This window comes from Raphanus sativus, unplaced genomic scaffold, assembly GCF_000801105.2.
Source record: "Raphanus sativus cultivar WK10039 unplaced genomic scaffold, ASM80110v3 Scaffold0772, whole genome shotgun sequence".
NCBI lineage: Eukaryota > Viridiplantae > Streptophyta > Magnoliopsida > Brassicales > Brassicaceae > Raphanus > Raphanus sativus.
In genome coordinates this window covers 4,803-30,662 of record NW_026616088.1, presented here as the reverse complement: position 1 = coordinate 30,662, position 25,860 = coordinate 4,803, and the positions used below count along the sequence as shown (strand labels likewise).

The following is a 25,860-nucleotide window of genomic DNA, read 5'->3' as shown; positions in this document are numbered from 1 at the left end:
TGATATATGGTGTTTTATACATCATTGTATATATGTTTTCTAATTGGTTTTCAAGTCTTTATCGAGTCTTTCTAGTCCTTTTCGAGTCATTACAGGTCTGGAGTTGCACTGGATGGGAGATGGACCTGCTGGAACAAAAGAAGCAGAAAACAGTGCAGTTTGGTGATTTTCACGCAGAACAGTCTGATGACTGTTCCCGATCAAGCGGAACAAGCAGACGGAGTGATCCCGCGGTTGTTCCCGACGAATAAGGAAAATACAACATCTCGGGATTTGCCCTAATTATCCTCTTTTTCTCTCTGGCCGCCTGTGGCTTTTGATATAACTTCTTTTTCTATTTTTCTACATCATTCTACGCTATTCTAGACACAAGAAACCATTGGAGACTTTGAGATTATTGGATTTGCTTATTGTAAAGGGAGAAGGCTCCATCTCTCTCTCCATAGAGAAGATTATCCTGAACCCTCTCTTTGTTTCTGTTATATTTATGCAGTATTATTCATCTATGAACTCTGTGTTTCTCTGTTCATGGCTGAGTAGTCGGCTAGCTTGTCTAGGGTTCTAGGGTGTTGATTTCGTGAGCTAAACATAGATAAGTGAATCACTCGATTGTCTTCATTCATAACCATTCTTACTGCTTGCATTAAACTGGCCGCTTAATGTTAGATCATAGGTTTAACCTGATCATTAACCGTGTAATAGGTTGCTAGATCTGTTTTGAATGAGCATTGCATCCCTAATCAGCGAAAGTAGATATTAGGGTGTTCTGTGAACCTATCGGACTTGATCTCTATTGCTTGTGATCGCTTCTCACCTCAACGACAGTTAGACGGTGAGATCGATCAGCATAGGGAGCAGTACCACGACAGTGGACTGTTCTACTTGAGTGATCCGAGTTCTAGACTGTTCTTATTAGCACTTGAATAATTGTTTAGCTCACAAGTATTGACACCCGATGAAGTAACCCTAGGCTGGCTTCTTTTTAATCTGAATTTACATTTGTTATTGCTTATTTACTTTGCACGTTACCCTCAAATCAAAACCCCATATTTGTTTTAGCTTGATTTTGATCCAATAGAAATAAAGTGTAAGAGTTGGTCTCTGTGGATTCGATCCTAAAGTGCTACATCGACATACCATTCGATTGTGGTAGTGTGCACATTAGGTTAATTGGTGTGCGTGAACACGAATATCAATTTGGCGCCGTTGCCGGGGACCATCTTTTTACCTTTATTTTTCGGTTATTTATTTAGTCTAAGACCTCTAACTTGCTCTTTTCTCTTTGTTGCAGGAGATCGCAAGGTTTAGAAAATCAGAACAGACAACAGCCAAGGCCTACTGACACCACCATGGGTGATCACGGTCATCAGGATGATCTCGCTGCAGCAATGCAACTGATGCAACAGCAGATGCTTCAGATGCAGCAGACCATCCAAGCTCAGCAAGCAGCTGCAGAACAATCTGCTCAACAGGCTGCTCTCGCGCGGCAAGAACAAGCAGCGCAGACTGTTCCAATCGGGGAGAGAAACCTTCCGCGGAACATTCCTACTACGCGCTCTGCCATTGTTCCTCCACTCTGCACCAGGCAGGACTTCGAGATCAAGCCTGCTCTGATTGATCTGGTGCAGCGAAAAGTGTTCTCTGGTCTCTCTGCAGAAATTCCAATGGAGCATATTGAGAATTTCGAAAAAGTCTGCAGTTTTACTCGTGCGAATGGTGTGCCACCAGACTACATCAAGTGCATGCTATTCCCATTCTCTCTTGATGGAAAAGCTGCACGGTGGTTGAACTCCCTCCCTACCGGCTCTCTCACTTCATGGGAACAGGTCCGATCAGCGTTCCTCAACCATTTCTACTCTAAGGCGAGAACAGCTGCATTGAGGAACAAGATCACTTCATTCAGACAGCTCCATGATGAGCCTTTTTGTGACGCATGGGAGCGCTTCAATGACTACCAGAGAGAATGCCCTCACCATGGATTTGATGATGATTACCTCCTGGGCATTTTCTATGATGGGGTGGACTGGAAATACCAAGGTGCTCTAAACTCTTCGAGCAATGGAGACTTCATGACTCAGACCACTGATGGAGCGCTCAAGCTGATTGAGAACATGGCAGCTAGCTCAACCAATGAGAACCAGGAGAGCGATCGCTCCAAAGAAGTCAACAGTGTACACACCCAGAAAATTGATGAGCTGACAGCTAAGGTCGATCAGCTACTGCAGAACAACCAGGCACAAGGATCTGGGTATCAGAACACCACCCCGCAGAGCAATCAGCAAGCTGTTCCAGCCGCGAGTGCTCCGAACTGCAGGGAACAGTCCGCCAGATGATCTGAAAAATCTGAACATTATGATGCAGCAGATGCTCCAGAGCCAGCAACTTCAGGTCAAGGCACTGAATCAGGTTACCACAGACATCAACACCAGGATGGACAGCATGTTCACCGAGCTGAATTCAAAATATGATACTGTGAGCAACCACATAAAGAGGATTGATGTTCAGCTTGCTCAAACTGCTGAAACTGTTAAAAGGCAGCAAGAGATCATTCGTGGAAAGAGTGTGATGAATCCTAGGGTTGAGCACTGTAATGCAACCGAGCAGAGACGTGAGAAATCTGAGGAAAAACAAGCGGAACAACTGTTCGCTGAGACTGTTCTGGGCGCAGAACAGAGAACAGAGCAGTCTGCTAGCTCTAGAGCGACTGCTCCCGCGACTGCTCCCGCTCCCGACGGATCTACTGATATTCCACCAGTGCGAGTCTATGTTCCTAAGGTTCCCTATCCGATTCCACCTAGACACCTGAAGGTGTTGCCTAAGGTTGATGACCCTGGAAAATTTGCTTTTCCATGTTCCATTGCTGGAGTAGAATTTGAGGAAGCTCTTTGTGACTCTGGATCTTGTGTGAATCTTGTCTCAAAAGCGATTGTAGACAAGTTGGGCATTGCTGATGTTGAGCCTTCTCAGGTGACTCTGACTTTTGCAAACTCTTCCAGAGCAGTTCCTTATGGCACCATTCGCAACCTTCCTGTCCAAGTTGGGGACTGTGTTCTCCATACTGAATTTCAGGTTGTTGAGATGAACAAGGATCATGAGATGCCCTTGATCTTAGGAAGGACATTTATGGCTACAGTGGGAGCAATCGTTGATATGCCTAATAAGAGAGTCTCCTTCTCCCACATCAACAAGAATGTCTTCTATCAGGCTGTTCCCACCAGATTTCAGAAACTACACGCCTCTTGCATCTCAGTGTTCAGTGGAGAAAAGCTGAAGGTTGTTCCAAGGAAGGAGCTTGGTAAAAACAGTGAGTTCAAGGAAGTTCTGAATGGAGATCCTCACAATGATACCAAGAAACTCAGTGGGAATGCAAGGGTGAAAGAGAAAGTCCAGAAGAAAAGGGTCAAAGGAGATCCTACTATGACTTTGACACCTCACTGGTGTGATGAGAAATCCATTGAGTATGAGGTAAAGTGCAAGGGTACCTCTAAACCTTTCTCTAAAGTCAGAGTTATTCTCACTGATGAGCTGAAAGAGAAAGGAGAAGCTGCTGTGAAAGGGTTGTTGAGCAGAGTTTTGAAGCTGAACATGTCTGATTGTGGAGCTTGTTTTGGAACAAGCCCTCATGCTCAACCCGACTGATCCCTGTCACCAAGTCAAGCTAGTGACTTTAACCAAGCGCTTGGTGGGAGGCAACCCACTGGTAAGTGTAAATATAACTTGGTTTTGTTTTTGTTTGCTTATTTTCGTTTTAGTTTATTGAGTTTCAGGTCAAAAAGCAGAAAAATTCGAGATACTTCGAAAAATTCTGGGTTGCAGAAACGGAGCTCCCTGTTCTGCAGGAGCCAAGAACAACCGCCCAGGTGAAAATCTGGCGACAGAACACCCAGAATTTTTCGGAGCACCCGCTCCAGGTAAGTATCTCGACCAAAAAAAAATTGTAAATTCTTGTTTTCACCTTCTCTCTGATTTATTTTCACACCGAGACGTTGTGAAGTAAGTCTGGGGGAGGGTCTTCGTCGTTTACTAACTCGTTTCTTTCTTTTGTTTTTCTCTTGAGTCAGTTTGAGTCAGTTTTTAGGATCGAGTCAGTCAAAGTTTTGTGGGAATTAGGACCTTATTCTGTGTTGATCACTAACCACCTCGTGCTTTAGTTGTCTTATTCAGTGACCTTAGCAGTGGCGAAAGACACACATGTGGACCCGGAACACCCTGACATATCTCACTTGATTCTCCAGAAGTTCTCAGCCGATCAGGTTACACTGGGTAGACTTAACTCCAAATAACTTGAACCTAATCTTGACTGAAATTCTTCTTGTTATGGGCACTAGATCAGGGAAACGAGAACTACACTCAGGACTTCTTATTCTTTCTATCCATCTTGTTGTTCCTGAGTGGCTAGCTCATCTTTAGCTAGTTCCCACCCTGAACCTTAGCCTTTATTCCACCTTCATGCATTTGTTTTTCAGTGTTATATGTGCAGATATGTGCAAAAAGGTCGGAGAGGAAAGGATCGACGCAGCCTCTTACTCGTTACTGCTGCGCAGATTCAGTCAAAGGAGAACAAGCAGATTAAGGGAGCAACCGCTCCATAACCAATGAGCTGTGCAAGAACATGGGTGGAGAACCAGAATGATTTGAACCAGAAGAACCACCAGTGGCAATCCAAACATCACATGTTACCTCCTTCTTCGTCACCCCACCATCTAAAAAAAAAAAAAATCTTTCATTTTGTTTAGCATATGGTGATGGAGAAGGAGAAGAATTCAGGATACATGAGCCACTGGAAAGGTCGAGCAGAAGAGTAGGTATCAATTTGAAGGGATGAGGAGCAGACAGATGAGCGGAGCAGTCTGATGATTGTTCCCGAACGAAAAGAACAGTCGCTCCTGAGATAGCAAAACGAGTAAGGGGCTGTGGACATCAATGGAGCCGTCCTCTCACGACTATTTTGCGCGATATCCTGCATCCACTACGAAAAGTTGGTAGCCCCTAAACACTCTTTAGCTCCACCATAAAATTAGCCTGTTCCACACCTAGCCCGTCTACCCTGAATAGTGCCTGTGATGAGAAGCTCACGCTGCTCTTAAATGAATGTAAGGAGTTCTGTCTCGATAGTGTTGCTTTTTCAGGTTTGAGATGTAGAGTATGGAGCCGATTTTCGAACAGCAGTCAGTGGGGTTCTGGTAAGGGTGTGTTGTCCTAGTTTACTGCTTGTATGGTTCAGAGATTCGTGGTTAAGGTATGGTTGCTGAGAATAGGAGAGTTCCCACACTTTCAAACCTTTCTCCCTGTTCTTGATACTTGGTCTTGTTCGAGGACAAACAAGGATCTAAGTCTGGGGGAATTGATATATGGTGTTTTATACATCATTGTATATATGTTTTCTAATTGGTTTTCAAGTCTTTATCGAGTCTTTCTAGTCCTTTTCGAGTCATTACAGGTCTGGAGTTGCACTGGATGGGAGATGGACCTGCTGGAACAAAAGAAGCAGAAAACAGTGCAGTTTGGTGATTTTCACGCAGAACAGTCTGATGACTGCTCCCGATCAAGCGGAACAAGCAGACGGAGTGATCCCGCGGTTGTTCCCGACGAATAAGGAAAATACAACATCTCGGAATTTGCCCTAATTATCCTCTTTTTCTCTCTGGCCGCCTGTGGCTTTTGATATAACTTCTTTTTCTATTTTTCTACATCATTCTACGCTATTCTAGACACAAGAAACCATTGGAGACTTTGAGATTATTGGATTTGCTTATTGTAAAGGGAGAAGGCTCCATCTCTCTCTCCATAGAGAAGATTATCCTGAACCCTCTCTTTGTTTCTGTTATATTTATGCAGTATTATTCATCTATGAACTCTGTGTTTTCTCTGTTCATGGCTGAGTAGTCGGCTAGCTTGTCTAGGGTTCTAGGGTGTTGATTTCGTGAGCTAAACATAGATAAGTGAATCACTCGATTGTCTTCATTCATAACCATTCTTACTGCTTTCATTAAACTGGCCGCTTAATGTTAGATCATAGGTTTAACCTGTTCATTAACCGTGTAATAGGTTGCTAGATCTGTTTTGAATGAGCATTGCATCCCTAATCAGCGAAAGTAGATATTAGGGTGTTCTGTGAACCTATCGGACTTGATCTCTATTGCTTGTGATCGCTTCTCACCTCAACGACAGTTAGACGGTGAGATCGATCAGCATAGGGAGCAGTACCACGACAGTGGACTGTTCTACTTGAGTGATCCGAGTTCTAGACTGTTCTTATTAGCACTTGAATAATTGTTTAGCTCACAAGTATTGACACCCGATGAAGTAACCCTGGGCTGCTTCTTTTTAATCTGAATTTACATTTGTTATTGCTTATTTACTTTGCACGTTACCCTCAAATCAAAACCCCATATTTGTCTTAGCTTGATTTTGATCCAATAGAAATAAAGTGTAAGAGTTGGTCTCTGTGGATTCGATCCTAAAGTGCTACATCGACATACCATTCGATTGTGGTAGTGTGCACATTAGGTTAATTGGTGTGCGTGAACACGAATATCAATAGGCCACTCTCGGATTGCTTTGATCTTTTCTTCATCCACCCTGATTCCTTGAGCTGTAACAACAAAGCCTAAAAACACAAGGTGATCTGTTCCAAAAGTACATTTCTGGAAGTTAGCAAAAAGAGACTCCTTCCTAAGCACTTCCAAAACAGTTTTCAGATGATTAACATGTTCATTCATACTCTTGCTGTAGATCAGAATATCATCAAAGTAAACTACAACATAGTGACCTATGAAAGCTCTTAGAACATGATTCATCAATCTCATGAAAGTGCTAGGTGCATTCGTAAGCCCAAATGGCATAACAAGCCACTCATACAACCCATGTTTAGTTTTGAAAGCAGTTTTCCACTCATCCCCTTCCCTCATCCTAATTTGATGATATCCACTTTTCAAATCTATCTTAGAGAACACACAAGAACCGTGCAATTCATCTAACATATCATCGAGTCTAGGGATAGGATACCTGTACTTTACAGTGATGTTGTTAATGGCTCTGCAGTCAACACACATGCGCCAGCTTCCATCTTTCTTTGGCACCAAGAGCACAGGCACAGCACATGGACTCATGCTTTCTCTAATGTGTCCTTTCTCCATCAGTTCTTCCACTTGTCTTTGCAGCTCCTTGGTCTCATCTGGATTGGTTCTATAGGCAGGCCGGTTAGGTAGAGAGGCGCCTGGAACCAGATCTATTTGGTGTTCAATACCACGGAAAGGAGGCAGACCTGCTGGACTAACTTCTGGAAACACATCACCATAATCCTGCAAGATGAATTGAAAATCTTTCGGAAGCTCCGGTGCAAGGTTAGAAGCAGTTAGTGCACCTTTAAACACAAAGAGAAGTAAAGGTTGTTTAAGCAAGAGAGCTTTCTTAACCTCACTGTTTTTGGCCATGATATTAGACCCTATCTTTTGTGAATCAGTTGATTCCTTCTTGGCTTCTTGGCGTCGGAGTTTCAGCTGCAGTTGATCCTCATGCACTTCTTGTGGAGATAAGGGAGCTAGAACAATCTTCTTATCTCGGTGGGTGAAAGAATGTCGGTTTGTAAAACCATCATGGATTTCTCTTTTATCAAACTGCCAGGGCCTTCCTAGGAGGATGTGGCTGGAATCCATAGGTAGAACGTCACACACTATCTCGTCTTGGTATCTCCCAATGGTTATAGGAACCATTACTTGTTCAGTGACCATCAACTCGCCTCCTTCATTCAACCATTGAAGTGGGTAAGGTTTAGGATGCTTCCCTGTTTTTAATCCAAGCTTTGCTACAAGAGATTCACTAGCAACATTAGTACAACTCCCACCATCTATAATCAAGCTACAAACTTTATCATAGATAATGCAACGAGAATGGAAAAGATTCTCCCTTTGATCATTATCTTCTGGCTTGGGTTGAACTTGGAGAGATCTTCTAGTGACCAGGAGTTGTCCATGAACTGGATAGTCTACTTGTTCTTCTTCAGATGTCACCACTTTCTCTTCTTCAGAAACGATATCTCCATTATCCAAGAGTAGCATGACTTTCTTGTTGGTACATTCATTGGCATAATGTCCAAATCCATGACACTTGAAACACTTGACGTCTCTGGCCCTTGTGGTTGGTGCTTTCCCTTTGTCATCACGCTGGGAAGCCTTAGGTTCCTCCTTTGGTTTAGCTAGACTTTTCTCATCCTTGGTTGACCTGTAGTTGTTGCCGTATGAACCCTTGGAGCTATTCTTTCTCTTCTGTTGCTGCTCAATGAGGATAGCTTTGTGAAGAAGCTCATAGATGTCCTCATAATCCTGTAGTTCCAATCGATCTTGTAGATCTCTGTTGAGACCAGCTTGGAACCGAGCCATAGTTGCATAAGAATCTTCAACAACAGAAGCCTTGATCATGAGAGTCTCCGTCTCTTGGTAACAATCCTCCACGCTTTTAGCTCCTTGAGTGAGTCTCCTTAGTTTCTGATGAACATCCTTGTGGTAATGACTTGGAACAAACCTTTTCCTCATGAGAGTCTTGAGTTCAAACCAACCTGACACTGCTGCTTCTCCGGTTCTTCTTCTTGTTGAAGTAATCTGATCCCACCAGTGAAGAGCATAACCATTGAACTCAGTTGCTGCAAGTCTAACCTTCTTTAACTCTGAGTAGTTGTGACAATCAAAGATCAACTCTATCTTCTTTCCCAATCAAGGTAATCGTCTGGATTGCTGGTACCACTGAAGACTGGTACTCTGAGCTTGATGTTACCAAGACTATCATCTGGCCTGCGACGATCTGTTCTGTGTGTTCTGCCCTGAGATAAGGTCCTTGTTGATTGGTTCTCATCAGAACTCCTACCAGAAGAGGAAAGATCTTCAACTTCAGCTCCAGTATCAACTCGTTTTCCTCTTCTTTTCTCCCTAGCAGCTTTCCTGACCTGAGAAGAAGAGCCTAAAACATTGTTAGTAGTAGAGTTGTTTCTTTCAGATTCAAATTTCTTTTCTATGACATTCAACAAAGTGGCCATCAAAGATTCCATCTGTAGCTTATCCATCCTACGAGTAGGAGATTCTTCTCGTTCATGATCTTCATCAGACATGGTTTCCTGATAAGAAGCTCAACAAGAAACTTAGTACACAAGGAAGATAGCCGAAGCCTCACAAGTGTTTCTCTCAAGTGTTTCTCTCAACTTTATGGTGAAGTTTCTTGTGAATCCAAATAGCTCAGCAGCCAACAAAGATCAATGCCTCAAAGAACAAAACCCCAACCCCAACTAAAGAAAGAGATAGACAGTATTAAGGGATTTAATGGGCAGGGAGCTTTACCACCAGAGACTGGATTTCTCTTCAGTCTAGCTGGATTTCTCTTCAGCTTTGATTCTTTGATCTTTCTTTTTTTTTTTTTTTAATCTGGTTGGCCCCCCCGCAGTATTAGATAGACAGATAAGAGAATGATAGATTCACAGAACAGAGAGATCAAACGAGGTTCCCAAAAACGAAAGAGAGAAGAATTCAAAGAGTTTTTGTGAAAACAAACCCTAGATCACGAGCCTTCAATCTGCTCTGATACCACCTGATAGAACCCTGGTTGTAATAGGGTTCACTTTCCCTGATCTTTGAAGGTTGGATCAACGGTTTGATGGTTTGATGGGTGTTTTGCGGAATGGTAAAGGGTGAAGATAGATGGTTTTGTGGATGGGAACTTGCGGATGGGTGATTGATGGATAGATGAGTCTTTGATCAAGAGAATGAACTCAGGTAAGGATCAAAGACAAGTTGCAATTGGAGAATGAACTCCTCAACAGATCGATGTTCAAAGATGAACAAAGGATTCACAATGATAAGAGAGATTTTTAATCAAAAAGTGAATGATCTTATTGAAATCGAAACCAAGTATTTGTAGAAAAGGAAACAACATGGGAAAACAAAGCAAAGACTAAGACTTGTAGTTCACGAGAAAGAAAGGAAAACTAGGCAAGACCAAAGACTGAATGATTAAAGAGCTTGACTTGGTCTTGATCATCGATTTGGTTTGGTTTGGAGTAAACCAAGGCTGCAATCGAATTCTTCAATCTTCTGGTTTGAGATCTTGTGATTGGCCCTTGAGATAAGTAGAATGGGTCTTGAGTTTGATCGGATATGGCTTCTCTTCTTTGGACCGAGCTGCTTCTACTTCATCTTCTATGTCACTCTCACTTAGCTCCTGATCAGCTCCTGGTTCAGTGTCACTCCTACTTAGCTCCAGTTCAGTTCCGACACTCTCCTCAGCTCCATCACTCTCTTCTAGCTCAACCATGGGTGCATCAATAGGAGTTGTGAGTAAGAAGATATCCCACTTTCTATCCAGATGATTCCAGATTAGCCTGTTCGGACATATGGCAATATCTTCATGATTCTTATCAAACCAGGATGAACCACGATCTAAGAAGCTTTATTTGGAACCACTAATCAGTGGAGAATAACCAGGAAGTTGAATAAATCTCATAGGAGTTGTGAGTAAGAAGATATCCCACTTTCTATCCAGATGATTCCAGATTAGCCTGTTCGGACATATGGCAATATCTTCATGATTCTTATCAAACCAGGATGAACCACGATCTAAGAAGCTTTATTTGGAACCACTAATCAGTGGAGAATAACCAGGAAGTTGAATAAATCTCATAGGAGTTGTGAGTAAGAAGATATCCCACTTTCTATCCAGATGATTCCAGATTAGCCTGTTCGGACATATGGCAATATCTTCATGATTCTTATCAAACCAGGATGAACCACGATCTAAGAAGCTTTATTTGGAACCACTAATCAGTGGAGAATAACCAGGAAGTTGAATAAATCTCATAGGAGTTGTGAGTAAGAAGATATCCCACTTTCTATCCAGATGATTCCAGATTAGCCTGTTCGGACATATGGCAATATCTTCATGATTCTTATCAAACCAGGATGAACCACGATCTAAGAAGCTTTATTTGGAACCACTAATCAGTGGAGAATAACCAGGAAGTTGAATAAATCTCATAGGAGTTGTGAGTAAGAAGATATCCCACTTTCTATCCAGATGATTCCAGATTAGCCTGTTCGGACATATGGCAATATCTTCATGATTCTTATCAAACCAGGATGAACCACGATCTAAGAAGCTTTATTTGGAACCACTAATCAGTGGAGAATAACCAGGAAGTTGAATAAATCTCATAGGAGTTGTGAGTAAGAAGATATCCCACTTTCTATCCAGATGATTCCAGATTAGCCTGTTCGGACATATGGCAATATCTTCATGATTCTTATCAAACCAGGATGAACCACGATCTAAGAAGCTTTATTTGGAACCACTAATCAGTGGAGAATAACCAGGAAGTTGAATAAATCTCATAGGAGTTGTGAGTAAGAAGATATCCCACTTTCTATCCAGATGATTCCAGATTAGCCTGTTCGGACATATGGCAATATCTTCATGATTCTTATCAAACCAGGATGAACCACGATCTAAGAAGCTTTATTTGGAACCACTAATCAGTGGAGAATAACCAGGAAGTTGAATAAATCTCATAGGAGTTGTGAGTAAGAAGATATCCCACTTTCTATCCAGATGATTCCAGATTAGCCTGTTCGGACATATGGCAATATCTTCATGATTCTTATCAAACCAGGATGAACCACGATCTAAGAAGCTTTATTTGGAACCACTAATCAGTGGAGAATAACCAGGAAGTTGAATAAATCTCATAGGAGTTGTGAGTAAGAAGATATCCCACTTTCTATCCAGATGATTCCAGATTAGCCTGTTCGGACATATGGCAATATCTTCATGATTCTTATCAAACCAGGATGAACCACGATCTAAGAAGCTTTATTTGGAACCACTAATCAGTGGAGAATAACCAGGAAGTTGAATAAATCTCATAGGAGTTGTGAGTAAGAAGATATCCCACTTTCTATCCAGATGATTCCAGATTAGCCTGTTCGGACATATGGCAATATCTTCATGATTCTTATCAAACCAGGATGAACCACGATCTAAGAAGCTTTATTTGGAACCACTAATCAGTGGAGAATAACCAGGAAGTTGAATAAATCTCATAGGAGTTGTGAGTAAGAAGATATCCCACTTTCTATCCAGATGATTCCAGATTAGCCTGTTCGGACATATGGCAATATCTTCATGATTCTTATCAAACCAGGATGAACCACGATCTAAGAAGCTTTATTTGGAACCACTAATCAGTGGAGAATAACCAGGAAGTTGAATAAATCTCATAGGAGTTGTGAGTAAGAAGATATCCCACTTTCTATCCAGATGATTCCAGATTAGCCTGTTCGGACATATGGCAATATCTTCATGATTCTTATCAAACCAGGATGAACCACGATCTAAGAAGCTTTATTTGGAACCACTAATCAGTGGAGAATAACCAGGAAGTTGAATAAATCTCATAGGAGTTGTGAGTAAGAAGATATCCCACTTTCTATCCAGATGATTCCAGATTAGCCTGTTCGGACATATGGCAATATCTTCATGATTCTTATCAAACCAGGATGAACCACGATCTAAGAAGCTTTATTTGGAACCACTAATCAGTGGAGAATAACCAGGAAGTTGAATAAATCTCATAGGAGTTGTGAGTAAGAAGATATCCCACTTTCTATCCAGATGATTCCAGATTAGCCTGTTCGGACATATGCAATATCTTCATGATTCTTATCAAACCAGGATGAACCACGATCTAAGAAGCTTTATTTGGAACCACTAATCAGTGGAGAATAACCAGGAAGTTGAATAAATCTCATAGGAGTTGTGAGTAAGAAGATATCCCACTTTCTATCCAGATGATTCCAGATTAGCCTGTTCGGACATATGGCAATATCTTCATGATTCTTATCAAACCAGGATGAACCACGATCTAAGAAGCTTTATTTGGAACCACTAATCAGTGGAGAATAACCAGGAAGTTGAATAAATCTCATAGGAGTTGTGAGTAAGAAGATATCCCACTTTCTATCCAGATGATTCCAGATTAGCCTGTTCGGACATATGGCAATATCTTCATGATTCTTATCAAACCAGGATGAACCACGATCTAAGAAGCTTTATTTGGAACCACTAATCAGTGGAGAATAACCAGGAAGTTGAATAAATCTCATAGGAGTTGTGAGTAAGAAGATATCCCACTTTCTATCCAGATGATTCCAGATTAGCCTGTTCGGACATATGGCAATATCTTCATGATTCTTATCAAACCAGGATGAACCACGATCTAAGAAGCTTTATTTGGAACCACTAATCAGTGGAGAATAACCAGGAAGTTGAATAAATCTCATAGGAGTTGTGAGTAAGAAGATATCCCACTTTCTATCCAGATGATTCCAGATTAGCCTGTTCGGACATATGGCAATATCTTCATGATTCTTATCAAACCAGGATGAACCACGATCTAAGAAGCTTTATTTGGAACCACTAATCAGTGGAGAATAACCAGGAAGTTGAATAAATCTCATAGGAGTTGTGAGTAAGAAGATATCCCACTTTCTATCCAGATGATTCCAGATTAGCCTGTTCGGACATATGGCAATATCTTCATGATTCTTATCAAACCAGGATGAACCACGATCTAAGAAGCTTTATTTGGAACCACTAATCAGTGGAGAATAACCAGGAAGTTGAATAAATCTCATAGGAGTTGTGAGTAAGAAGATATCCCACTTTCTATCCAGATGATTCCAGATTAGCCTGTTCGGACATATGGCAATATCTTCATGATTCTTATCAAACCAGGATGAACCACGATCTAAGAAGCTTTATTTGGAACCACTAATCAGTGGAGAATAACCAGGAAGTTGAATAAATCTCATAGGAGTTGTGAGTAAGAAGATATCCCACTTTCTATCCAGATGATTCCAGATTAGCCTGTTCGGACATATGGCAATATCTTCATGATTCTTATCAAACCAGGATGAACCACGATCTAAGAAGCTTTATTTGGAACCACTAATCAGTGGAGAATAACCAGGAAGTTGAATAAATCTCATAGGAGTTGTGAGTAAGAAGATATCCCACTTTCTATCCAGATGATTCCAGATTAGCCTGTTCGGACATATGGCAATATCTTCATGATTCTTATCAAACCAGGATGAACCACGATCTAAGAAGCTTTATTTGGAACCACTAATCAGTGGAGAATAACCAGGAAGTTGAATAAATCTCATAGGAGTTGTGAGTAAGAAGATATCCCACTTTCTATCCAGATGATTCCAGATTAGCCTGTTCGGACATATGGCAATATCTTCATGATTCTTATCAAACCAGGATGAACCACGATCTAAGAAGCTTTATTTGGAACCACTAATCAGTGGAGAATAACCAGGAAGTTGAATAAATCTCATAGGAGTTGTGAGTAAGAAGATATCCCACTTTCTATCCAGATGATTCCAGATTAGCCTGTTCGGACATATGGCAATATCTTCATGATTCTTATCAAACCAGGATGAACCACGATCTAAGAAGCTTTATTTGGAACCACTAATCAGTGGAGAATAACCAGGAAGTTGAATAAATCTCATAGGAGTTGTGAGTAAGAAGATATCCCACTTTCTATCCAGATGATTCCAGATTAGCCTGTTCGGACATATGGCAATATCTTCATGATTCTTATCAAACCAGGATGAACCACGATCTAAGAAGCTTTATTTGGAACCACTAATCAGTGGAGAATAACCAGGAAGTTGAATAAATCTCATAGGAGTTGTGAGTAAGAAGATATCCCACTTTCTATCCAGATGATTCCAGATTAGCCTGTTCGGACATATGGCAATATCTTCATGATTCTTATCAAACCAGGATGAACCACGATCTAAGAAGCTTTATTTGGAACCACTAATCAGTGGAGAATAACCAGGAAGTTGAATAAATCTCATAAGAGTTGTGAGTAAGAAGATATCCCACCTTCTATCCAGATGATTCCAGATTAGCCTGTTCGGACATATGCCATTATCTTCATGATTCTTATCAAACCAGGATGAACCACGATCTAAGAAGCTTTATTTGGAACCACTAATCAGTGGAGAATAACCAGGAAGTTGAATAAATCTCATAGGAGTTGTGAGTAAGAAGATATCCCACTTTCTATCCAGATGATTCCAGATTAGCCTGTTCGGACATATGGCAATATCTTCATGATTCTTATCAAACCAGGATGAACCACGATCTAAGAAGCTTTATTTGGAACCACTAATCAGTGGAGAATAACCAGGAAGTTGAATAAATCTCATAGGAGTTGTGAGTAAGAAGATATCCCACTTTCTATCCAGATGATTCCAGATTAGCCTGTTCGGACATATGGCAATATCTTCATGATTCTTATCAAACCAGGATGAACCACGATCTAAGAAGCTTTATTTGGAACCACTAATCAGTGGAGAATAACCAGGAAGTTGAATAAATCTCATAGGAGTTGTGAGTAAGAAGATATCCCACTTTCTATCCAGATGATTCCAGATTAGCCTGTTCGGACATATGCCAATATCTTCATGATTCTTATCAAACCAGGATGAACCACGATCTAAGAAGCTTTATTTGGAACCACTAATCAGTGGAGAATAACCAGGAAGTTGAATAAATCTCATAGGAGTTGTGAGTAAGAAGATATCCCACTTTCTATCCAGATGATTCCAGATTAGCCTGTTCGGACATATGGCAATATCTTCATGATTCTTATCAAACCAGGATGAACCACGATCTAAGAAGCTTTATTTGGAACCACTAATCAGTGGAGAATAACCAGGAAGTTGAATAAATCTCATAGGAGTTGTGAGTAAGAAGATATCCCACTTTCTATCCAGATGATTCCAGATTAGCCTGTTCGGACATATGGCAATATCTTCATGATTCTTATCAAACCAGGATGAACCACGATCTAAGAAGCTTTATTTGGAACCACTAATCAGTGGAGAATAACCAGGAAGTTGAATAAATCTCATAAGTGTTGTGAGTAAGAAGATATCCCACTTTCTATCCAGATGATTCCAGATTAGCCTGTTCGGACATATGCCATTATCTTCATGATTCTTATCAAACCAGGATGAACCACGATCTAAGAAGCTTTATTTGGAACCACTAATCAGTGGAGAATAACCAGGAAGTTGAATAAATCTCATAGGAGTTGTGAGTAAGAAGATATCCCACTTTCTATCCAGATGATTCCAGATTAGCCTGTTCGGACATATGGCAATATCTTCATGATTCTTATCAAACCAGGATGAACCACGATCTAAGAAGCTTTATTTGGAACCACTAATCAGTGGAGAATAACCAGGAAGTTGAATAAATCTCATAGGAGTTGTGAGTAAGAAGATATCCCACTTTCTATCCAGATGATTCCAGATTAGCCTGTTCGGACATATGGCAATATCTTCATGATTCTTATCAAACCAGGATGAACCACGATCTAAGAAGCTTTATTTGGAACCACTAATCAGTGGAGAATAACCAGGAAGTTGAATAAATCTCATAGGAGTTGTGAGTAAGAAGATATCCCACTTTCTATCCAGATGATTCCAGATTAGCCTGTTCGGACATATGGCATTATCTTCATGATTCTTATCAAACCAGGATGAACCACGATCTAAGAAGCTTTATTTGGAACCACTAATCAGTGGAGAATAACCAGGAAGTTGAATAAATCTCATAGGAGTTGTGAGTAAGAAGATATCCCACTTTCTATCCAGATGATTCCAGATTAGCCTGTTCGGACATATGGCAATATCTTCATGATTCTTATCAAACCAGGATGAACCACGATCTAAGAAGCTTTATTTGGAACCACTAATCAGTGGAGAATAACCAGGAAGTTGAATAAATCTCATAGGTGTTGTGAGTAAGAAGATATCCCACTTTCTATCCAGATGATTCCAGATTAGCCTGTTCGGACATATGCCAATATCTTCATGATTCTTATCAAACCAGGATGAACCACGATCTAAGAAGCTTTATTTGGAACCACTAATCAGTGGAGAATAACCAGGAAGTTGAATAAATCTCATAGGAGTTGTGAGTAAGAAGATATCCCACTTTCTATCCAGATGATTCCAGATTAGCCTGTTCGGACATATGGCAATATCTTCATGATTCTTATCAAACCAGGATGAACCACGATCTAAGAAGCTTTATTTGGAACCACTAATCAGTGGAGAATAACCAGGAAGTTGAATAAATCTCATAGGAGTTGTGAGTAAGAAGATATCCCACTTTCTATCCAGATGATTCCAGATTAGCCTGTTCGGACATATGGCAATATCTTCATGATTCTTATCAAACCAGGATGAACCACGATCTAAGAAGCTTTATTTGGAACTGTTGAGATGAAGCAATAAATATCTGAGTATTGACAAAGGAGAAGTAAAGAGAAGAGTGGTTCACAAGTTACCTCAGCTCACCAGAACCTACCTTGAGAAGCAAGGGAAGTTTAAACTCGCCAAGAATAGAGTGGAGAGTGTCAAAGAGCCGTTTGTACTAGTCTGAGCAAAGAAGAGTATTCAAATGGGAAGATCACATGTTCTACTTGAAGTCTGGCAAGTTGGGGACCGTTGGAGGAGCTGTCACTATCACTCTTGGACAGAGTCCATTTATTTATCTTATTCCCTTTGTCCTGATCTTACTTGCTGAGATTATAAATGTTGTATGTGCACATTCAGATTAATGCAAGGAATTATTTTCTCTCCTTCTCTCTCTTTCAAACTCGTCACATATCTCTCTCTCTCTCTCTCTCTCTTGTTCTTCATTATTCAACTTCTCCAGAAACATATCTCTCTTTGATTCTTATATCTTATCAATTCTCACATGGTATCAGAGCATTAAGCTCTTGAAACCTGATTTACTTCCGCAAATTCTCTGAGTTTTATTTCTATTTTTGGCAAAGTTCATACTGTTCTTGGTGTGTTCTTCATTCTCCTTTCCAGATTTTGCCAAAAATAGCAAAGTTCATACTGTTCTTGGTGTGTTCTTCAATTCTTCTTTAAATTTCTTTTCTTCTCACTCTGATAATTCCTTTGAAGTCTTTTCCACTGGATACTAGCTGTTCTTGATGTTATCCAGCTACTCATGATGGAAAAATCAGAGATTTCTATTTCAGTAACCCTAGAGGGGTCCAACTATTTGATATGGTCAAGAGTGGCCAGATTCACCTTGGGGAGTCATGGACTTTGGGACAGCCACATCATGGAGACTGGAACTTCAAAGAAGATGACTCAAGAGGATATCAAGCTCACACGCATGAGGCGTGACCACAAGTGGGTTCAAGAAGACCAGCAAACACTTGGAATCATACACAACTCTCTGTCTACACCAATCTTGAAGGCACACTCTCACATTCAAACCGCCAGGAACCTGTGGGAGACTCTTCAGACTGGCTATGGAAGTTTATGGGAGTGTCTTCAAGTTGTTTATGAGCAGGACAAGTTTCTGAGCTTACTGCTGCACCTGGATTCAACCTACAAGAACCTGATAAATTATTTCCTTAGAGAAGGAAAGGTACCAGACTTAGGAGAAGCTGGTGTTCTTAGAAGTCAATCAGCTGGATATGACCTCAAGGAGTTTGAGCATCCAGTGATTCAGGGAAGAACCCTGTACTCAGCGCTCTGTAGTGACACCACTAGAGGAGAATGGTGGAGAAGTGAGACTGGCGCAACAAACCCTGATGCCCCAGCAACCAGAAGAGACCTTGATCTATTCATCAAAGCTGCTCAATCCCTCATCTCATCCAAGAAGGCTGGTATATCATCTCCTGACTCTAAACCCATTATTATAGATTCAGGAGCTAGTCATCACATGATTAGTGATAGGAACTTGATTAGTGATATCCAGCCTGCTACTGGAAATGTTCTGATAGCTAATGGTGATAAGGTGAAGATAGAAGGGATAGGGAACCTTAGGTTGTTTGATAGGGAATCAACTGCCTTATATATGCCTAAGTTTACTTCTAACCTGTTATCTGTGAGGAGAGCTACTGTTGATCTGAGTTGTCAGGTTGTCTTCAGACCAGATGAGGTTGAGTTTCAAGATTTAAAGACAGGGCAGGTTATTGGAAGAGGTCACAGTCATCAGGAGCTGTATCATCTCCAAAAGACACAACTAGCTGAATCTTCCTCATGTTGCTTGGTCAGTACATCTGCTGGGGTTGAGAGCACTATATGGCATGCTAGGTTGGGACATCCGCACACTAGAGCACTCAATCTGATGCTTCCTGGAGTGGTGTTTAAAAATGATGAGTGTGAAGCATGCATCTTGGGGAAGCATTGCAAGACAGTATTCCCAAGGTCCAACACGATTTATGAGAAGTGTTTTGACCTGGTTCACTCTGATGTGTGGACTGCACCTTGTATGTCCAGAGAGAATCACAAGTACTTTGTTACCTTCATTGATGAGAAGTCCAAGTACACTTGGGTCACACTGATCCAGTCTAAGGACAGAGTCTTGGAAGCTTTCAAGAATTATCATTCTCATGTCACCAACCACTTCAGTGCCAAGGTGAAGATTCTCAGGTCAGATAATGGTGGAGAGTACACAAGTGGAGCTTTCAAGCAATTTTTATCTCAACAAGGGATTATTCATCAGACCAGTTGTCCTTATACTCCTCAGCAAAATGGAGTTGCTGAAAGGAAGAACAGGCATCTTATGGAGGTGGCTAGATCAATGATGTTCCACATGAGTGTTCCAAAGAGGTTCTGGAGTGATGCTGTGGTTTCTGCTTGTCATCTGATCAACAGGACCCCAACTAGAGTTCTAAATGACATATCTCCTTATGAAGTTCTCAACAAGAGCAAGCCATCTCTGGATCACATGCGGGTGTTTGGATGTATCTGTTTTGTATTGGTACCAGGAGGGCAGAGGAACAAGCTTGATGCAAGAAGCACAAAGGCAGTGTTCATTGGGTATTCTCCTCACCAGAAAGGCTACAAATGTTATGTACCAGAGACCAGGAGGGTCTTAATCTCACGAGATGTCAAGTTCATGGAGTCTAGGAGTTACTATGATGGGAAGAATTGGGAAGATTTGGAGAATCTATCCCAACCTACTTCAGATAGAGCTGATAGCCTCAGAAGAGTAATGGAGAGTCTTGGCATCAGTGTACCTATTAAGAGGATACCTGAAGTACCAGAGACAGTACCAGTGCAACCAGGATTAGTAAGTGATAATGGGGACACAGAAATCACTCACCTTGATCCTGAGGGGGACAATCAAGCCGAACAACATCAAGAGGATGTTTCAGCAAGTCATGATCAAGCTGAGCACCATGCGCAAGAGGAGCAAGATCACAGTACTCAAGAGGAGACAGTGGTGAGCTCAAGCCAGCAGAATAGTGGATCAGTGATACCTGAAGAAGGCACAACCCAACCAGAGCTAAGAAGAAGCTCTAGGATTAAACAACCAGCATCAAACTGGAAGAACAACCGGGTCTACTTCAACTCTCAAGCTGTAGCACATCCTATACAAGCAGTGTGTTCTCTAGCTCAGTATCCAGTGGAGCATCAAGCCTTCATCACTGAATTGGATCAAGAATGGATTCCAAAGACATATGAGGAAGCTATGCAGGATGAGGAGTGGAGAGCATCTGTTGGAGATGAGATGGGAGCTATGGAAAAGAATGGAACATACTTTGAAAGTAAGCTCCCCAAAGGAAAGAAAGCAGTGACAAGCCGGCTTCTCTTCACAATCAAGTATGGAGCCAATGGAAAGCCAGAAAGGAGGAAGACAAGACTTGTAGCAAGAGGCTACACTCAGGTCTATGGAGAGGATTACTTGGATACCTTTGCACCAGTGGCAAAGCTTCACACAATCAGAGTGGTTCTCTCACTGGCAGTAAACCTAGAGTGGGATCTATGGCAGATGGATGTCAAGAATGCTTTCCTACAAGGTGAACTAGAAGATGAAGTCTACATGAGGCCACCTCCTGGTATGGAAGATCTTGTACAACCAGGAAATGTTCTCAGGCTAAGGAAAGCAATCTATGGGTTAAAACAATCTCCAAGAGCCTGGTACCACAAGCTCAGCACAACACTAAATGGAAGAGGGTTCAACAAGTCTGAAGCTGATCACACTCTGTTTACACTGACCTCGGAACAAGGTATCATAGTCATCCTGATATATGTGGATGACATTATCATTACAGGCAGTGATAAAGAAGGTATCATCTTAACTAAGGATTTTCTTAAATCCTCATTTGATATCAAAGACTTGGGAGAACTAAAGTACTTTCTAGGGATTGAGATATGCCGATCTGAAGAAGGGCTATTCTTAAACCAGAGAAAGTACACACTTGATATGTTGAGTGAGGCAGGTGATCTAGGTGCAAAGAAAGCAAAGACTCCATTGGAAGATGGGTACAAAGTATTGCGCAAGGGGGAGTTTGAGGATAAACCATTTGAAGATGTCAAGAGGTACAGAAGAATGGTGGGAAAACTCATCTATCTAACTATCACAAGGCCAGATATATGCTTTGCCGTGAACCAAGTGAGCCAGCAGATGCAAGCACCAAAAGTTCATCATTGGGGCATGGTTGAGAGGATTCTAAGGTATCTAAGAGAAGCACCAGGACAGGGAATCTGGATGGGATGCAATAAGAGCACCGAGATAGTTGGATACTGTGATGCTGATTGGGCAGGAGATAGAGTTGATAGAAGATCAACTACTGGCTATTGCACTTTCATTGGAGGCAACTTGGTGACTTGGAAGAGCAAGAAACAAAAGGTTGTGTCTTGTTCAAGTGCTGAAGCTGAGTATAGGGCAATGAGGAAGCTGACAAGTGAGTTGATCTGGATCAAGGGGTTGCTTAAGGACTTGGGGATTGAGTTCACAACACCTATCACCATGCATTGTGACAACCAGGCGGCTATACACATTGCCAGCAACTCTGTCTTCCACGAGAGAACCAAGCACATTGAAGTTGATTGTCACAAAGTGAGGCAAGCTGTTGAGCAGAAGGTTATACTCCCATGTTACACCAGAAGTGAAGACCAGTTGGCTGATATCTTCACCAAGGCTGCAAGTGCAAAGGTTTGCGAGTTCATACATTCAAAACTTGGACTCGTGGATCTCTCATCTCAGTGATCCCCTTTCCATGAAGTGTTCTACTCTTTCCTTGATATGTTTTTGTCCCACTGGGTTTTGCATATCAAGGTTTTAATGAGGGAATGCTTCATGGTCTTCCAAGCTTGACTTGTTCCACATGGTCAAGCTTGAGGGGGAGTGTTGAGATGAAGCAATAAATATCTGAGTATTGACAAAGGAGAAGTAAAGAGAAGAGTGGTTCACAAGTTACCTCAGCTCACCAGAACCTACCTTGAGAAGCAAGGGAAGTTTAAACTCGCCAAGAATAGAGTGGAGAGTGTCAAAGAGCCGTTTGTACTAGTCTGAGCAAAGAAGAGTATTCAAATGGGAAGATCACATGTTCTACTTGAAGTCTGGCAAGTTGGGGACCGTTGGAGGAGCTGTCACTATCACTCTTGGACAGAGTCCATTTATTTATCTTATTCCCTTTGTCCTGATCTTACTTGCTGAGATTATAAATGTTGTATGTGCACATTCAGATTAATGCAAGGAATTATTTTCTCTCCTTCTCTCTCTTTCAAACTCGTCACATATCTCTCTCTCTCTCTCTCTCTCTTGTTCTTCATTATTCAACTTCTCCAGAAACATATCTCTCTTTGATTCTTATATCTTATCAATTCTCACAGGAACCACTAATCAGTGGAGAATAACCAGGAAGTTGAATAAATCTCATAAGTGTTGTGAGCAAGAAGATATTCCACCTTCTATCCAGATGATTCTAGATTTGCCTGTTCGGACATATGCCATTATCTTCATGATTCTTATCAAACCAGGATGAACCACGATCCAAGAAGCTTTATTGGAACCATTAATCAGTGGAGAATAACCAGGAAGTTGAATAAATCTCATAGGAGTTGTGAGTAAGAAGATATCCCACTTTCTATCCAGATGATTCCAGATTAGCCTGTTCGGACATACGGCAATATCTTCATGATTCTTATCAAACCAGGATGAACCACGATCTAAGAAGCTTTATTTGAACCACTAATCAGTGGAGAATAACCAGGAAGTTGAATAAATCTCATAGGAGTTGTGAGTAAGAAGATATCCCACTTTCTATCCAGATGATTCCAAATTAGCCTGTTCGGACATATGGCAATATTATGACAAAGGAAATAAATATGGAGACTTGTATGGACAAGAAGCCATGGAGATAGAAGAGAAAAGAGTTGCATCAGGCGTGTAGAGAAGATAACTTGGTGTTTACTCTATTGTGTGCAAGACTTGTGATACAAGGAACAGGAAAGGAGGCAAAGTTAAGTTCAAACTCGCCAAGGCTTGTGTATTAGTCAATCAAACCGTTGGCAAAGAGCAGAGGCAAGTGGGAGTATTTAAATGGTTAAAGTCACATGTTCTACTTTGAGGAGAGAGGGGAAGAGAACCGTTGGAGACCTGTCCCTTTCACCCTGACCAGCAGCAACATTGTTTAATCTATTCTCTTTGTCTTGTTTCTAATCACATTGTGTCTTTAAATATTGTAACCATTGCACACAATTAATTCAAGGAAATAGTTCTCCTTCTTTTCTCTGATTAAAATCGTCACTCTCTCTCTATTTTACTCTCTCTCACTTGTTCTTGACTTATTCACTCTGTTCTTGAGATTTCTAACATGGTATCAGAGCTATAAGCTCCTGATTACCTTCCACTTCCGCAACATCACTCTGTTTACTCATTCTCTATTGATTTTCTGTTTCAGTTCTTTCTTTTACTCTTCAGATTTCTTTTATCCAGTGGGTAATAAATCTGTGTTCTTGAGTGTTCTTGAGTGTTCTTGAGTGTTCTTGAATTTTTCTTCACTTTTCTGAGTTGTGCTCACTCTGTTCTGTCCTTCTATTTATCTCTTGAGAGTTTATCTGTTCTGGACTTGATTTATTTCAGTTCTAGAATTTATTTCTCTCACACTCATCCTTGAAAATTTAAAATTTTTCTTGGCGCCAAGCTTGAAGGATGGAGAGCTACAACCATGTGAAGATTCCAGTTACACTTAAGGGACCAGGAAACTACATTACCTGGTCTAGGATGACCATGACAGCCCTTGGAGGAAGAGGACTTTGGCAGCATGTGACTTCAAGCTCAGCTCCAAAGCAAATCACCCAAGGAGAAGATGGCAAGGAGATTGTAGTGGTAGATGAAGGCAAATGGGCTCAGGAAGATCTCATGGTGCTGTCTATCTTGCATAGCTCCCTTGATGGTCCACTTATGGACACTTACTGTCACTGCACAACTCCAAAACAGTTGTGGGACACTTTGAAAAGGGTTTATGGCAACACTTCAAACCTCACCAGAATCTATGAAGTGAAGAGAGCCATCAACAACTTACAGCAAGAAGAAGGGGACTTCACCAAGCACCTTGGGAAGTACAGTCAGCTATGGTCTGAGCTAGAGATGCTAAGACCAAGCACCAATGACCCTGAAGTACTTGAGACCAGGCGTGAGCAAGACAAAGTCTTTGGACTACTTCTCACACTCAGTCCAAGCTTCACTGATGTGGTTAGGCACATACTAAGAGACAAGGAGCTTCCAAGCTATGATGAAGTGTGTGCTCAACTACAAAAGGAGATAGGCTCAGATGGACTCTTTGGTGGTGGAAAAGGAGAGTTATCTATGGTACACAAGGCTGAGAAGATGGAGAGTGCAGCAGCTAACAAGGCTTACTATAAACCAAGAGGAGGAGGAGATAAGGCAGTATCTTGTGAGCACTGCAAGAAGAGTGGACACTCCAAGACCAACTGCTGGATCCTTCACCCTCATCTCAGACCTACCTCAGCTAACAAGTACAGCCAGGCTAGAGCACATGAAGCAAGAGCTCAAGAGCATCCAGCATCAAGCTCCATGCGCATGGGAGATGATGGGAGAGCCTTGATCTCTACTACTCACACTGGAGGCTCCACTTCACACGCCATGTCTCACCCACCACCTGAGGATGCTTTCATCAGGAAGTCAGACATTGAGGCCTTGATCAAAGCCCTCAATGCAAACTCTGGTAACCAAAGTATTAATGCTTTAAATTCTATGCACAATGCTTCTCATACTGCTAGGCCTTTAATCATTGATTCAGGAGCCTCTCATCATATGATTAGGGATGCTAGACTGATTAGTGATATTAAACCAGCTCTATGTTGAGATGAAGCAATAAATATCTGAGTATTGACAAAGGAGAAGTAAAGAGAAGAGTGGCTCACAAGTTACCTCAGCTCACCAGAACCTACCTTGAGAAGCAAGGGAAGTTTAAACTCGCCAAGAATAGAGTGGAGAGTGTCAAAGAGCCGTTTGTACTAGTCTGAGCAAAGAAGAGTATTCAAATGGGAAAGATCACATGTTCTACTTGAAGTCTGGCAAGTTGGGGACCGTGGAGGAGCTGTCACTATCACTCTTGGACAGAGTCCATTTATTATCTTATTCCCTTTGTCCTGATCTTACTTGCTGAGATTATAAATGTTGTATGTGCACATTCAGATTAATGCAAGGAATTATTTTCTCTCCTTCTCTCTCTTTCAAACTCGTCACATATCTCTCTCTCTCTCTCTCTCTCTCTTGTTCCTCATTATTCAACTTCTCCAGAAACATATCTCTCTTTGATTCTTATATCTTATCAATTCTCACATGGTATCAGAGCATTAAGCTCTTGAAACCTGATTTACTTCCGCAAATTCCTGAGTTTTATTTCTATTTTTGGCTAAGTTCATACTGTTCTTGGTGTGTTCTTCATTCTCCTTTCCAGATTTTGCCAAAATAGCAAAGTCATACTGTTCTTGGTGTGTT

The 25,860-nt window shown here is 41.3% G+C and overlaps 1 non-coding gene across 1 annotated transcript; it reads right to left on the bottom strand.

The window, feature by feature from the left end:
* Positions 1 to 1,874: 1,874 nt before the first annotated feature.
* LOC130503020 (small nucleolar RNA R71) lies at positions 1,875 to 1,981 on the bottom strand. The gene has a single exon (XR_008940600.1). It is a non-coding gene; the product is annotated as a small nucleolar RNA R71 (small nucleolar RNA).
* Between the last annotated feature and the right edge of the window lie 23,879 nt (positions 1,982 to 25,860).